At 30.9% G+C, this 12,834-nt stretch overlaps 1 protein-coding gene across 15 annotated transcripts in view; it reads left to right on the top strand.

Moving 5' to 3' along the window:
• Positions 1–12,834, top strand: part of Tenm3 (teneurin transmembrane protein 3) — a 2,467,413-nt gene that overhangs the window by 88,193 nt on the left and 2,366,386 nt on the right. For all 15 annotated transcript variants that reach the window (XM_063234704.1, XM_063234707.1, XM_063234699.1 and 12 more), the window contains one exon: positions 2,569–2,682. The gene's annotated coding sequence lies outside the window, so the exon portion shown is untranslated. The remainder of the gene's footprint in view (positions 1–2,568; positions 2,683–12,834) is intronic.

Genomic DNA, 12,834 nt, shown 5'->3' with positions numbered 1-12,834 from the left:
CAGACTTTTTTTTTTTTTAAATTTTATTTAAGGAGAAAAGAAAAAAAAAGCAGGGAAAGGGTACAAGTTATACAGATTTACAGAAAAAAAAAATGAACAGTAGGAAATCACTAGCTAGAAGTATCCTATGCAGACTTATGGGACCAGGTGGCGCGGTAGGATCTCATGTTGCTGTTTGTGCAGAGTGGCATGCAAACCTGCTTCCCTATCTTCTGCTTCCATCTATGTTCTTGATGTCTTTATTTCTTGGTGCTGACTTCCTTAAATTTCCAATTCCTCTCTGACTGTATATTAATTTCTGTAATTCATCTGCCTAGAATAATAGTATTCTTTTTCAAATGACCCGTATTAGCATTTGCAGTAGCACATTCTCTGATTACCAGTTATTCTGACAATGAATCTTTGGGTAGATTTAACCATAACATAAATACATTTGCCCATCTGAAAGTTGTAGACTTGCCAGTAAATAGAGTGCCAACAGAAAAGGAAATTAAAAAGCAAGACACAACAAATAGTTTTAATAACTGAGCAAGAAAAATCTAACTACAAAGTTCGTTAAACTGCATGAATTTCAAGAACCCATAAGGAAAGAATCACTTTCTGTCAATGTTAGATGCAGTGCAGAAAGTCAGTTGATTCATTCATTTGGGTCCTCAAATATTCAATATTCTTTAGTGATTCTGATTGAAAGAATCACTACATACATGAAAAATACATACAAAAGAAAAAGCCCAATGAGATGATAGGTGTAATCAGTAACAGAAATAAAATTTTTAAACTGTGTGACAAAAGAGCATTGGATGGCAATTTAAGCTCTTATGAACACTACTTCCGCCAACAAATGAGTTCCAAGTGTTCAAAAATATTCCAGATGATAGTTGAAAAGTAGCACTATGAGGGGCTGGGGATTTAGCTCAGCAGCATAAGCGCCTACCTTGCAAGCAGGCAGTCGTTAGTTCGATCCCTGGTACCAATAAAAATGAAAAAAGACCAAAAAAAAAAAAAAAAGCACTATGAATATAAAAACTTCACACTCACCAATAAGAATAGGTAAGGCATGTAAGTATAAGGGAGATGAAAAACATTTATCTTAAAGGATCAAATGAAATAGAAGGAATAGTTCTGACCACTTAAGTGTTAAAGCAAATGTCTAAAAAGTGAAGACATAAGGGAAAATTTGAGTTTTCAGAAAGAACTTCTAAGATGAGAGAAATAAATGAAGGTCAAGCACTCTTAAGGAACATTCTGAAGAAAAAATGTTGCAAAATAATACAATTAAAATCACACTAACAATTTAAAAATAGCTTCTAAGAAACTGCATTCATTGTGTGAGACAGGTTGAAATATGTTTTGAGTAGACTCAAAAAATGTGATACATAAGCTCTTAGAAAGGATTTGAAAAATGTAAGAAGAGGTGAAAAGAACTGTCATACATTAGAGGAAATCATATGGTATGTAGTGAACAAATGAACAAAAAGGACCATTAAAATTATAGTAGAATAAAATACTTGTGAATTAAATTCTTGAATCTTCCACTTTCTATGTTGAAAATATCATGTAACATTAACAGTGCATGCATTCATTTTTTAAATTCTTCACAGTAAGAATTGATAATCACTGGGTCACAAAGAATAATTCAAACAAAACTTATGCATGAAAGACTAGAGTTATATTTGCAATCACAGTGGACATATAGGACATCAGAGTGGGGTGAAAATAATCAGTGTTCCTACTGCCTTTTTAGGATGTCCCTGCATTGAGAGGTACTGATTTTGTTTTATAGAAATCTTTTATCAAGGTATTTATTCTCACAGTGAATGATATTAACTCATTGATTACATTCTGCTGTCATTAATCTCTGTGACATTCTTTAAGGCTAATATAAAATGAATCCACCAAAAGTTGATTTTGGGAGGTGGAAGTAGGGATGTTACAGAATTGAACATAAAGAGATATTAACCTTTTAATGAAACAAATATATCTTAATTTTTTAGTTTTATTACTGAATAGTAAGCTGATTCCCTGTAAAACAGTGTAACACAGGTTAGCAGCCTTAAAAGGGTCTCTGCTGAAAATCCTCTCCATCAATGTTGATGGTCAGATTTCAACTGATAGCTAACTAGAGGTAGAAAGGTATGTCTTCTCCCTTTGAAGAAGAATGACCAATGAATCTTCAGATAACTATAATGGTTAGTTCAATGCAAAAATGTAACGATTGTCTTTTGATAGTCATTTAAAAGTGAAACAGATTTGTATTTCCTATTTTCCTTAGCATTTTACAAACAACTTTAAGAATATACCAGGTTAAATTCCCTTGGACTATGTGAAGATATATTTTATCTTTTTATATATGAAGTAAAATATTATATTTATCTGGTAAATGCATGATATAATTAATGATTTTTTTAAAAATATACAGATTTAACTTTTAAAATTCTTCAGGAAATATTCAGTACTGACATGTGTTCTAGAAAAAAATATTCCAGTACTTTCTTACTGTTTATTATCCTCACATTATTTATATTATTTTATTAGAGAATGTAATCGTTACAATTTTTTGTTTTTCAGGATTGAATACATCAATCATGAACTTAAAAAAGGAGATAAAATGAACCTGCGGATATTCTTCTCATGTGATATTTATTCTGAGTGAAGCATTAGGGCAGCAAATAGTTTGTAACTGTAAGTATTTTCTAAGGAAATTAGAATGTTTATTTTGGAGTGTCTTGAGAGTGTTTTATATTGTACACTTTGCACAACTTAAGAATAAAATGTTATATAGTAATGGTAATTGGCAAAATAACATGATTTACTAGCTGGCAAAAGGCTAATAATGTGGCTGGGGATTTAGCACAGAGGCATAAGCACCTGGTTGGCAAGCATGAGGTCGTGAGTTCAATTCCTGGTACAAAAAAAAAAAAAATACTAAAAATTATCCTGGTTGTAGAAGATGTTAATTATAGAATAAATACAATCAAAAGTCATGAACAAAATGTTAATTATTTTTTCACAGTGATCTTGACAAGACTGTGAGTTTATTTTAATAAAAAAGTAGAATAAATTTCACCTATGCTGTGAAATATAATACTCTTAACATGAGTAGAAAATTCGTTGTGAATTGTAAAATTAGAGATATAGAATGACAAGCTTTGTAAAGTGAGCTGGTTAAATTTTGTCCATAGGAATATCAGTAATTATTGAACAAATTTCAGTTAATGGAATCCACTATTTGTACCTAATTATCAAGTTTTTTACATGCAGCCTACAAATTTAGTCACACAAACTAATGCTTTTGTAAAGAGATCAAAAGACATAAACAAAAACAAACAAAAAATTGGAAAAGAAAACAAAATCTTGCAAACTGACCTGAGGATTTGATTTATAAATTAATAGCTTTTCCACTTACTATTCCTTAGAACTGGGAAAAGTGCTGTTATGATTGAATTTTGTATTAGTTTTGAATTTTGTATTAGTTTTGATATTTGGCCCCTTGTATCTCTTAGGTCACAATAACTTTGATCTTGTGAACTACAAATAAATATATAACATCAAGGAAAAATAGAACTATTTTTTTAACACTTTTATGATAAAACCTTCATACAGCTGCTTTAGGCTTTGAAGTCTCATGTAGACATCTTAGCTGAAACAACTCAAGCTCCCAAGCAGGACACTCGGTTGATCAGCATCTGGTCAACCAATGGAGGCATAATTTGAATGTCACCCAAGGATACAGTTAAATATAATTATGTTTTACATGTTCACTTGTTTTTTACACAGAAAAAAATCATATAAGGAAAACTCTTTCTAACCATCCAGTGACATATTGTTTTCTGAAAAGAATAATGGTTGAATGTGTGGTTTCAAAAGTTCTCTAAAGGGAACAATGAAAATTTCATGTTAATCATATATCCTGAGATATTTTACTTCATATAATATAGCAGTCAGATAGACTTTCAAGTTCAAATTTTGAAAATTCTACTTGTAGTAATAAACTACCTACTCTCAGGACCTGGAGCAATAGACCGAATGCCTAGGTTCAGTGGGTAAGTAAAAGGTTAAAAATCAGGTATGAGGATTATTTCTTTAGCTGACTATTAAACTTTTTGTTTTTTATTGTTTCATAAAGTAGGTATTCATAATATGACTGAATAATGAGACTTAAAATTAATTTAGTATTCATGGTAAAATATATTAAATGTCTTCTGCTCAAAAATGAATTGAATTACAGTATTTCTTAATGTACATTCCTATGAAAATTTGACCAGCTTATATTCACAGAGAAACTTCCATAAAGATAACTAGTCATTTGTAATCTAGAGAATATTTCAATGAAATAAAATTATTACAGTTAATGTTGTGGGAATATACCTCTATATTTAAATATATAATTTAAAATTATTGATCTAAAATACTTTAAACTTTATCAGAACTACATTATTAAATACATTTTGCACAAATAACTTTTCAGTGACTTTTAAACTACAAAATATTTGCAACCAGATAGTTTATTTAACGTATTTGTTTTATAAAATGGTCAGTCTATAAAATTTTTCTTTGATCAAATCAGTCTATTCAAGGCTTCTTATTAATTTACACATGAGTGAATGTTTTAATAAGTAAGATTAGAAAAATGAGTGTAGAATTTCATTTATACCATGATAACCTGGATTAACAAATTCTTTTTTTTAAGCAAACTGTATCAAGCCCTCTAGTGGTATTAATATATAAGATATTTCATTATGATGTTTGCTTAATAAAAGCAGATTTGTTTGTTTTTTCCTTAAGTGCAAGTATTTAACATTTCCTTGGCATTAGCTTTGTGCAAATTCCTATTTGCTCTGTTTGGCATGCGGGGTGTAGAGTTCTTCTGTGGATTTTCTGAAGAATAAAATATATTAAATGGCCAGATTTACATTTCAAAAATGAGTTACCTACAAAATAAGTCACAACTTATGTATTAGGAACTATTATTGTTCGGTCTACTATTAAAAGACATTTGAAATGTTTATCTATGTTCATGTGTGGATGATAAATATTATCTTTTACATGCATGATAGTAATATTTTAAAAGAAAAATTCCATTAGTTTCAGACTTTATTTAAATAACACAATGAAAAATAGACAATTGCTAAATCTTTCTATGTAATTCTTATTGAGACCTTTCATGCTACTTAAGGAATGGATTTAATGGTCATATTGAGGCATTTTGTCATTGTTTTTTTTTTTTTCTCCCTTCACTTATTATATAACACATATTCTTAGCAGCTTTAGTTGGGGGGGTCTATAAAATTAGTTTCAGTTATTAAGAAGCAAATTTTAACTGATCCTTCAGTGTTTGTATTTTTAAATTAAGTATTGCTGGTATATTAATCCAGAGGAAACTGAAGCATATCAAATAATTGCAGTGGAAAAATAATATTAAAGTGTCAGTAAGATACAAAGATGAGTCTTGAAAATTATGTTCAAAGTTGATTTTTTTAAATATTGTCCTTATTTTAAGTTTACTTTCAACTGTGAAATTAGGCTTATGGGGCAACTTGCAAAAGCACTCTGATAGAAAGTGCTTTATTACAGTTTGCAATACTAATGTCCCTTCTTTGTCCTATCCAGTGCAGTTATCAGTGAGATGATAAATCAGAGTCCTACTGTACCACACAACCCTGAGTTGTTTTGTGCATGTTTGCTATTGTTTTAGGAAAGTGCATATTATTTCATTGTTTATCATTGAGAGAGTCATTCAATTGGTGAACATGCGGTTTCCTTTATTCTGTGAAGTTTTCTATCAAGACTGATTCAGTACAAAACACTAAATTTAATTGGCTAATATATCTCTACACTTGGACTCTAAACAATCTCAAACATGAAATGAGAACATATAAACTTTCAATCTTTAGCATTCTCTGTGAAATGAATTTATTTAGAAACTTAAAGAAGTTAATGTTTGGTATAAGAAAGACATATATTAACATATTTTCTTTAGCTTCTTGGGTTTGGATTATCTCATAATGCACAATTTTGTTTACAGTACAGACCCTAACTCCTTATATATATTGAATCAGTTTTGATAGTAGACTTCAAAGAATGAGGAAATACAAAATTGGTCATTTACTTAGAAAACTGATCTACATAAAGAGCCTTATTCAGGCAATTAAATGTTACAGAGGATCTTGCTTGGTTTGGTTGCAAGTGCTAGTGACACTGAGATAAATCTCCACCTTGAAAAAAATTAGTGTCTATTGAGGAATCTGACGGGAAAAAAAAAAAAAAACAAACAAACATATAAACACTATTATGACAGTATTGCTAGACTTGCTGAAAATAGTATCTTTGTCCTCACTGCAGTTCACAACTGTACTATTACTTATAACCTGTGACCATTTTCTATTATGTCCACGTGCGAATCTGTCTACTATCAGTGGCAAGCCTGAATCTAGAGTGCTCGCACTTTACCATTCTAATTCTACTTTAAAATACCTGAAAGGCTAGAGATAGGTGTAAAAACATCTAGAGGCACTAGGTTCTTGTGATAAGAGGCCACTTGAGGGACTGAGTGTTCCTAGATCGAGGAATGGAGGTGAGATGCTAAAGTTGAAAGGCATTTACACTGTAAGGGAAAACATGAGTGTATACTTGAGTACTATGAATTATATCAGTTCAGTGACTCTGAAAATAAACTACATGTTATAAAAGAAACTGATGACATAGGAAAAATTGTATAGAAATAGAGATGGATACCGATATAAATGTAAGAAGAACTAGACACATCACTTTATAGAAATGTTACAGGTACAGTGACAAGAGAGGATAAATCTCCCATATATTTTTCAATTTTGATCTGATGAATGATCATTCTATTTGAAGTAAATAATATAGGAGGAGGAAGTCCAAAAGATGTCTTACCTTGGGAATCATGAATACATGTCTGTTAAATTACCAAATAAAAATGATTTGAAAATATATGAATCAATAATTGCAAGGGAAATTGAACTCTGGGGAAAATGCATTTGTAATGAGAGAGCAAAGGTGTTCCATCCTACAGCAATAGCACATGTTATCAGCAGAGAAAGAAGAGTCAGTAAAGTATAATTTCAAGAGTGTTTTAAGGAAAAAGACATCAAGATGATGAGTTCACTGCAAGAGAGAACAATTAAGAGCAAAACTCAACTGAACTTTTGGACTTATGTTTATCCTTTTTAGAAAGGGCAGGACTGGCGGAGTGGAAGGTTTGAGGTCAGATGGTGGTAAATCAGAGTGAAGAGAGAAGGAATAGAAATAGTGAGTTCAGTTAGAAGGAAGGAGTGAGATGTGACTGTAGCTAGAAAAGATAATGAATTTAAGGATTTCTTTTCATTTTTTGAACTATTTTGTTAACGGACTGTGTTTTCTTCTTAATGGGAGAGAAAGGAAATTTAGTACCCTCCACCAAAAAAAAAAAGAGAAGGTGAAGATACATGCAAAAAAAAAAAAAAAAAAAAAAACTCTTAAAAAATGCAAACCACACACTTGTAAAAATATGACATTCAAGTATGGATTGGTTCCAGCTGTATTACTTAATTGTCTTTTGCATGCCTGTCTCTAAAATGCGGACAAACAGAGTATCAGGGTTACTGTGAGGATTAGGTGTTATATTACTGTAAGAATTTTCCATCGATCTACTATTGTAGTTTAATTAAGTTAAATAGGTTGCCTTCCACAGTGATCATGCTTAGAAATAGGCATATCATGGAAGATTAAAATAAGGGTAAATCTGTTAAATAGGTGCTTAGAGAAGTGATACAGTGTTTTTCAGGGACTTTACCACTTTCTCTTTTTCTTAAAGTAAACCAAAAATAAAGATTAAAGGCAGAATTTTAGGGGGTTATAATAAATATACATTGTATCAATTCCGAAAAGTTTGGGAAAATGACATATTTTATGCTAAAATTACATACATGTCTTTTAAATGAAAAGATGTTTGTAATCAGCATAGTCATAATTTGGGTGGTACATCTTGTTTTCCATAGCTACAGTGACATTCTGGTATTACCCAAATATATAACTTGATGTAGATTTTTTTTATTTAGCACAAAAAGTGACAGTCCAATATAGTCCTTTAAATAAACATAGAAAATATCCTTAAAACAGCTCTGATTTGTAAAGAATCATAAAACCATCACATCCCCTGTCAGCAGTCTCAGACAAGAGAACCATTAGTTTAGTAAATATGACAATTGAAACAGAAATAAATCATATTGGATATGATGGTTGACAAAATGTATGATCATTGTAAATCTTACTATGAAAAGTTGGATGCATATAAACTCATCATGTAGTCACTGAAAAGTCCTTTGTGTGATTCTGAATTGATTTTAATACTTTCTAGTTTATTCAAGAATACTTGAAGAATGGAACCACATTACTCCCTATCCAGTTAGTATCCTTTCCCCTGGAGGTCAGTTACAAATTTAGATGTAACTACAAGGAGTCTATAGTATGCCTGAAAGGTACCAAACAAACTAGGATAAATTGGTAAGCATTAAGTAATAGAGCTAATTTTCTTGTATATTTTATAAGTGGTTATTTCCTCACAGACTGTATGTCTGTGCATCGTATATGTCTTTGATTATGATTTCTAGATTCAGTCCTATCTTTTCTAAATAAGAAGAGTCCTGTGCTTACTGTATTTAAATTGAATCACCCTTGATCTGATGATTCTGCATTAATTTACCCTGGTTTTTCTCTTTTAGAATTTGAAAGATACAATTAATCTCTGATGTGTTGAATAGAAGCTACACATAAGGGATAATAATATCAAATCTAAGGGTGTCACTTTTATTTCTGTATACCTAATTCATGCTGATTTATGAGCTCTGCTGTACATCAGCATCATTTATTCTTAATTGTATAGAATATTTTTTCTAATGTGATTCATCCTATATTCAAACACTCCCAAATTTTGCGGAAGCTGGCAGCACAGGAAAAACATACCTTTTGGAGGTCGTGTGTTTGCAACAACTAAATTCCTTCCAGAAATGGCTTTTAATTAATTAATAGAAAACTTTTCATCATTTTCAGTTATATAGATTTTAGAATTAAAAACAGGTTCCTAATTCCTCCTGGGCCTTGAAGGAGCAAATAGAGGCAAATTCTACCTCTTTGAAGGCTTCTGTACCTATTTCAAATTTAGTTTTGTGTACTTCTGTCTCTCCTAATTTCTTCTTTCTTGCTAGATAGAGATTTCTCAGGGATCAAGGTTCTTAACATTCCCTTTTAAGTAGGGAATAATAAAAATTTGGATGATAACCTTTCCATAACTAAAGAAGTCTTAACAAACTCACAGTACAAAGTACTGTAAGTAATATTTAAAGTTGGTTCTCCAATACCCAGTCTTTCTTGGGGGAAAATAATCAATTTTAATTTGCTATTTTATAGTGTCAGCACAGTTTTATTATGCAGCTTTAAGTTCGCTTATAAAGCACAGCGGTACTAAAACATGGTTAGTCAAATTCTGAACATTTCTTTTGTCAAAGAAGCATGATTTTAACTCATGAGTCTTCTATTAAATATAAGTGTAATGTGGAGAAATGTGAAAATACATTATGAGGGATTTTTGCCAATTTGTATAATTTTTCAGTTAAGCAGTCATAAATCAAGGAATATTGTATTTTTTGAGGCTCATTAAAGAGACATTACACATCAGAATAGTGAAGTCGTCAGCATAATGAAATGATGAATGCCTGTTACTATCTGTATGTAAATGATGTGAGACAGATTCAGGGTGTTACAAAGGAGAATAACAATCTCCTTGACAGTCCCCTGTAGGTTGGGGGTGCTAGATGCTGGTGATAGGTGTTAAATGCAAACCTCCTCAATGGCAAGCGTTTATTAGCACTCAGCGGAAATTCGCAATATAAACCTAGATGAATACTGGATTATATCATTTTAAATAAATTTGTTCAGTAAGGTGTGCTACTGAATTGTAAGGGCCTTCTTTATTCACAAAGGTTGTATTTTAAATTAAATAATTCATAGTAGAAAAGAAATTGTTATTTTGAAAACTTGGATATAAAATATGTGTGTTCATGTCTTGTAATGCTGTACTATTTCCTGAATATAAGAAAATTTCTATATTAAGTATATATGACAAATTTAATCCACTTAGGTTTTTCCTTTGTTGCTTCTTTCCTCTGTGGCAATTGGGACTGAACTCATAGCTTCCCCACGCTAGGCAAATGCTCTACCACTGAGCTACAAACCCAGTCCCATTTAGGTTTATTTTAAACTCACCTATTAATCAATATATCAATCCCACTTGTATATTTATATATGTATCATACTTCAGATAGTTTAATTTATTATCTTTAGTGTGTTATATGATTTCTCTTTTAATCTTCATATTTATTAAAGTTATATTTCTTTTATTTGAAACTTCAATTTATTGATTAATCAAAATCCTAAATCCTTTTTCGAGTGCCTTATTTTATGTATTAAAGAGGATCTGGGAGCAGAGCTAGGACCTTTGCTAGAGATCCTCATTTTTCTATACATTTCATGACACCTAATACAGGAGCCAACTACAAGAGATTATTAATTGAAAAAGGAAAAAGAGGAAAGAAAAAAAAGGAAACAAAAAAGGGAGTTATTGAGAAAGATGAGCTTTGGTCCAACTTGGATGCCTGAACTGGCATTGGACAGTTCACTTAAATTATCTCTACCTGTATTATCTTTTAAATGAGTTACTGAGTTGGAGTCTACCATTATTAAATTTAGAGAAGGGCAAATGAGACAGCATATGTGAATCACAATTATACTGATTGTATAGTGAACTCTGCATGTGACTTAAGATAAAACCTTGTAAAGGGCCGAGGATTTAGCTCAGCGGCTTAAGCACCTGCCTGACAAGTGCAAGGTGATGAGTTCCATCTCTGATACCAAAAAGTAAAAAAACAAAACAAACAAACAAACAAATGAAAAACACATTGTGTTAAGTATTCGCAAAAGAAAAGAAAAACTTTAAACTTTCTATTCAAATGTACATAGAGAAAATGATGTTAACACAAATACTCATATCTTGTGTGTTTTGGCTGCTGCAGTTGATTATTTTTAACAAAATTTTCCTCTATTTAGGTTAGAATATTTTTGTACATTCTAAAATATTTTTGAATTGCTATCAAGAGAAATTACATGATTTTCTGTAATAGAAGGGTGAAAGTAATTTTCTCTGTTTTTACGTATACATCACGAAGCTTAAAATAATATATTGTTGTGTTAAAATATTAGTGCCATGTCTATTTTACTTTTTTCCATAATGCATGAATCCAGTCTTAAGCTTATAAAAATTTTACAAACTATGCATATTTTACTTTGATAAAATAGTTTATGAGAATAGTCCAATTGTAATATAGTCTCAAAAGTAAGATTAATAAGCTTATATTAAAATATTTAAAATATTCTGTCATAATTTGAGCTCATAATAATGGATAGCCATTGTATAAATAAACTGTAATTATTTGCAATACAATATATGATAGTATTCCCCTTTTTATCCTCATCATTAAATACTTATTCTCACCATTTTTTAAAGTTTACTTATGGGTAAAACAAAATATCCTTAAGATTTCATGTTTTAATTCTTCAACTTATGTACACATACCTTCAACTTGGAGCATCTATCATATATAATCACAATTTTATAATATAAATTACATTTCTCCTTGAAGATATATATATTCTGTTAGAGTTTTTCCTATACCCTTCTTTGTAAATGACTGTTTTGCTTTGAAGGAAATACAGGCCTTGTAGGATTTAAAGACAAAAAAAAAAAAAAAAAAAAAAAAAAAGATGCAATGGAAAGTTGTGAACAACCCCCTTTTCTTGTATGTAGAAGTAGATTTTTGTATTCTTTATAAATTCTTACTGTTATTTTAAATAATTTTATATATGATAATGTGCTAGGTAATACTAATTTGTCTACTTGAGCAGGTTAAGAGATTTGTGGGGAGATTGTTGGATTCTGAGAGGCCTAGACACAAATGGGTAAACTCACTGAAATGCTCCTAGGGGCTCAGAAGAGGTATACCTTAGCTGAAGAAAGTAGGTTGTGGGCACGTGGTTTGGGGCAGTGTACCTTGTCATTTATCCCTTTCTTATTCTTCCCCGTCTGTTTCCTGGCTGGCTGAGATAAAGCAGCTTTTTGTGCCACACCCTTCCATCATGATTTACTTATTTATTTTTTTGCCTTGTGGCCAGCTAATGAGTGCAACCTATGAAACCCAGAGCAGAAAGAAACTCCACACCTTTGCACTGCTGTGTCCAGTGTTGTGTCCTAGTACATATAGCAAGAATCATTTATGGTTTTCTTTTTAATTTAAAAAGCTATTTCATGTCTGTTGCTCCAGTCCATCAACAAGATGTGAATCCTTGTCTTTCAACTTGAAGTGCACTATCATGGTGTTTTTTAATAACACTTTTATTAGATCCAACAAAAAATATGTGGAACTCTCTAGCACATTTTGCAAATTGTATGTTGTTGGTAAGAGTAGTTTTGCGTTTCATTTACCCACTTTCTATTTAAAAGATAGTTCAGAGACAGATGAATGTTCAAGGAAATTGAATGTATTCAGAGTAGCATATACTTAGTCTACTACTAAGAGTAATGATTCAGAAAATAGTTTTCAAGGCAAGACTTTATACCTTATTACATAACTCTTCTTGAAATTGTCAGTCTCTGTTAAACATTATCAATCTATGATTCATTTTGAATTGAAATAACTTTGCATTTTAAAGTTTTAACTATTGAAGATTTTTCCACACTCTGTGTGATTAGATAGATAAAAATATAGTGAATATTTAGAG

Source organism: Cavia porcellus, unplaced genomic scaffold, assembly GCF_034190915.1.
Source record: "Cavia porcellus strain 051 isolate PalLab524CR breed Dunkin Hartley unplaced genomic scaffold, mCavPor4.1 scaffold_24, whole genome shotgun sequence".
Classification (NCBI taxonomy): Eukaryota; Metazoa; Chordata; class Mammalia; order Rodentia; family Caviidae; genus Cavia; species Cavia porcellus.
Note: the sequence above shows the minus strand (reverse complement) of the source record. Positions and strands in the feature narration are given on the sequence as shown.